This window comes from Euprymna scolopes, chromosome 16, assembly GCF_053919585.1.
Source record: "Euprymna scolopes isolate OS-2025 chromosome 16, ASM5391958v1, whole genome shotgun sequence".
NCBI classification, from domain to species: domain Eukaryota; kingdom Metazoa; phylum Mollusca; class Cephalopoda; order Sepiida; family Sepiolidae; genus Euprymna; species Euprymna scolopes.
In genome coordinates, this window is record NC_136497.1 from 45,825,253 (window position 1) to 45,829,810 (window position 4,558).

At 34.1% G+C, this 4,558-nt stretch overlaps 1 pseudogene; it reads right to left on the reverse strand.

Annotated features, from left to right (window-relative positions):
• Positions 1-2,002: 2,002 nt before the first annotated feature.
• On the reverse strand, positions 2,003-2,126 carry LOC145296542 (U2 spliceosomal RNA; annotated as a pseudogene).
• Between the last annotated feature and the right edge of the window lie 2,432 nt (positions 2,127-4,558).

Consider the following 4,558-nt stretch of genomic DNA (forward strand, 5'->3'; position numbering starts at 1 on the left):
AGAAATTTAAGTCATTTAAAATTATTTCAGAAAAATAATTTTTTATAAGTGTATCCAATATGTTGCGTTTGTTAATTCATATTTTTCCTTAAATATAAACTTTCTAAACTTTGATTTTGAAATCACTACTCCCAATATAGTTTAGAATGGTAATAGGAACATACTAACCGAGTAGTAATAGGAATATATTGACCAAATTTTAGGTAAAACCAAGAACCCTAATTAAAGTTATGAAGAAAAATGTAATGTATGCACTATATATATATATATATATATATATATATATATATATATATATATATATATATATATATATATATATATATATATATTACGTAACGGATAACGTTATAAAGTCATTGTAATTTATGGAGTTATAAGGCTCATTTTTCAGTATGGTCGATACTAAACATATCATTACGATCATAACTGATAGAACAAAAACTAGCAAATTCCTTGGATTAAAATAAAAGTTCGTTTAAAATTATTTAGATCTACCCGAATTAAAGAGAAAGGTTCCCACCTTTGATAAGATACGTCTGAATAAGGTCGTAGATTGTATTAGCCTAAACGTTATGCGAATCACACTCAATATTAGATCAGTTGCTCGAATAATTCACATTTTTCTTTTTATATAAATATCACTTTTGCGCTTCTGATTGTTTCATTTTTAGAAATTACATCTATTCATTGGTGCACGCCAAAACACACCAGTACAGTATTGATCGTGATGGAGGAGGGGTGTATCTGCAGTTACATGGATGCCGGCAAAAGCCGAAGATTTTCGAGTGCGAAGATAAAATTCTATCTGCCTTGTTGGCAATATGGAACTTGAAAACTTTTAAGTAAGTCTCTTGTTCTAAGTAAACAATGGAGAAATAAATAGTAACCAAACAAGGCCGATAGTCATTAGTCGCGTTCTCTCCTGTAATGAATGAATGCGTGAATGTAGGATTGACATGAAATTCTTAAAGATAAACAAAAATGACCGAAAAATGGGCTGAAATGACTTAATAAATAAAAAGTAAATGATTTAAAATGACTTTAATGAAGTTAAGGATGAATTGAATGACCTTAAGAATGACTTGAATGCTTAAAAAATAACTATAATCCTTCAAAAACAGCTTGAATCATCTGGAGAATAACTTGAATGGCTTTGAGACTAACTGGTTGTGAAGTGAGTGATCATTTTACATTAAATTAATACAGAAAAGTGTCCCCTACTTTATATCCCAATAAGTAGCGTGTAGTAAGAACAGATACTACACTTTGATCTTGGCCAAAAGGCTAAAAAAAGGGGCATTTATTTGCTCCCCCCCCCACCAAGCAAATAAGGCACAAGGTCGATTTTTAATATGAGGAGTGAAGGGGAAATGGGGACCAACTCCCAGGGGAATAAAGGAGCTGGATAGTGACAATTCGTAAGAAGGGTTGCCCCTGCATTGACCAAGGTCTTATATATGGGGTTGCCCCCACATATGGTCTTTCCTTGCAGTATCTGCCGGAACAGATACTACATTTTGATCTTGGGCAAAATGCGAAGAAAAGGGTATTTATTTGCCTCCCACCGAGCAAATTAGGCACAAGGTCGATTTTTAATGTAAGGAGTGAAGGGGAAATGGGGACCAACTCCCTGCAGAGTAGGGGAGCTTGATAGTGAAAATTGGTATGAAAGGCTGCCCCTACATTGACCAAGGTCTTATATGTGGGGTTGGTATTCATTTGCTCCCCCACCGAGCAAATTAGACACAATACCGATTTTTAATGTGAGCAGTGAAGGGGAAATGAGGACCAACTCCCCGGGGAGTAGGGGAGCTTGATAGTGACAATTCGTATGAAGGGTTGCCCCGACATTGACCAAGATCCTTTATGTGGGGTTGGTATTTATTTGTTCCCCCACCGTGTAATTAGGCATAAGGCCGATTTTTAATGTGAGGAGTGAAGGGGAAATGAGGATCAGCTCCGCGGGGAGCAGGGGAGCTTGATAGTGACAATTGGTATGAAGGAGTGACCCTACATTGACCAAGGTCTTATATGTGGGATTTTCCCCACATATGGTCTTTGCTTTCAGTATCTTCCGGGACAGATACTACACTTTGATCTTAGCCAAAAGGCACAGAAAAACTTAAAAAGCTAAGAACAGCATCTATTAACAACAGACCTTTGGTCTTAATAAAAATGCCAAGCACAAAAGTGTTACGGACAGACCGACCGACCGACCGACGGAATGACTTATAGAGTCGCTTGCACGCGACTAAAAATTCAAACTAATACCAAAATAAGATAAAAAATAAATGCGTTAAGAAATATATTTATTGCTTTTATTCAATACGATCCTACCGTATTTTAAGCATATTCACATATGACACGCCTTTACGGAACATTTATTTTTATTTTTTTGTTTTTTTTCCAAAGTTGAATATTTTCTTAAGAATTTTAAAAATATCTGTTAATGAATCTTTGAAAGGACTTAAACATATTTCATTAAAGAATGTTTTTTAGTATTTCTTTCCGGCGTTTTTTTTTATATATTTTATTATAATTTTTTAAACAAATATTTCATTAAATATTTTTTAAAAAGAATGTTTCACAAAATATGTTTTAAAAAGGATTTTACAGCCGAAATTTTAGACAGAAAATCGTTAATTACATCATTTGTAGTTTCAGTTTTTAGTTTATTGTCCCAATATTCCAGTCGCTTAAATCTGCGTATTATAATATAAATAGCTGAAATATTGACGTAATTAACAAATATGCATTATGTCTAATTATTAATAATTTATCGTTGAGAAAAACCCGAGAATATAGATCCTGACAAAGGAGTGATCGGTAGTTTAGAATGCGATTTCCTATCAGAACCCAAAATATCACCAACAATCAGCTCAACATATTGTGACGTATTGTATCACTAGTTGTCCTGCGCTGTCAGTCTCAAGTAAGGTTCCGAGGAAGCATGAAATGTCCACCCGTTCATAGTTACTTATTCAACATTAAAAAAGGGGTTAGTTAAGGAATGCGACGGGGCTACACGGTCATGTTTTGTAAGCCGGAATGCACCCCGCTTTTATGCACTGGCTTTTCTATATTTTCTATCTACATCTTGCTGCGGAAGAATGAAAGTAAATATCAGAGGCCGACGAAGCTAAATAATAAGACACCTCGATATCTGGTGCGTATTGATTTGTGGGGGAGAATACGAACTTGAGGAGTGGACGTAAAGAATGATTGATTGCGGCCTTTTAAAACGTAGAAATATAATCCCGCCCATGAGACTTATACCCTGAATGTCTATGCCAACCACCAGACTTACAAGTATAGGTGCGTCTTGAAATGGGCTATCATAAACTGAACACCTATATTGATATTCACCGACGTTGAGCGTATATGCGCGAGGAAATTAAGAAGATAGACACATCACACAACAAACGTGTTTATTCAACATCAGAATTCCTTCGAAGTCATGAAGTAAAATATATGTTCTAGTTTTGTTGTAAACGTTAGCTTTCTCATTTTAATCATTGTTCACTTATTCTATCACCTTTTTTTTTGTCAGCCAAACTTGGTTTCTCCTCAGCGTTTCCCTCTTCCCTGCCATCTTTTAAACTTATGACTATTTTTCTCCCTCTAATTCTCGTTCAACATATTCATATATTTTTGCTTCCTCCTACGTTTTCGCTATTTTCGCATCTATTTTTTTCTAAATGCATTCCGTTTTTTCTAAACTTAGTTTACATCAATTGTACTTCACCTCCACTTCAGTTCCTTCTCACTTAAACTCCTCTATTTTTTAAATTTTACTCGTCTTCATATTTTCCACACAGTATTGCTTTTTTTCTCATTCGCCTTTTCTCTTTCGCTTCATGTTCTAATATATCTGACTTTTCCTCGTTTCATTCCCTCGTCCTCCCTAATTTACTCTAAATTGACCCTATACGTTATCATGTAATCCATTGCTTTTCATTTTAATTTCCCCTCTTTTAAAATCTCATTTCTCGCCATCACAAACATTCTCCTCCTCTTTATTTTTCTTTGTTGTTGTTTTGCCCAGTTTTCCTGTTTTATTACATCTTTCTCTTTTTCTCACCTCGCCCTCTTTTAGTCTTCTCTTGCACAGTACTTTTCTCCCTCTACCTCGACATTTTCTACATCACTCTCGCCATTTTTCCTCCCTATACTCTCAGCCTTATCTTCTACTCGTTATTATTACCATACTCTCATTCACACCAATAACAAACAATTGCATGTAAATGATATTGCCCAAAAGTTGCGAAGCCATTTTCTGTGAGTCAGATTTGAAGCCGGCATAAACTGCACCCTTTCTTGTATCTTAATGCAATTATTCTATTAAATAAATGAACAAAATGAATATATATATATATATATATATATATATATATATTAAGTAATGTGATTTATAATTTAAAAGTTTTAAAATTTTTAAAATTTAAAAATCAAAATTTAATTAAATTAAAAATCAGTTTCATAAGAAGGAACAACAACAAAGTCAATTATCTGTACGATCGTTTCGGAAATCCGTGCTTTTTATTTGTGGTATACA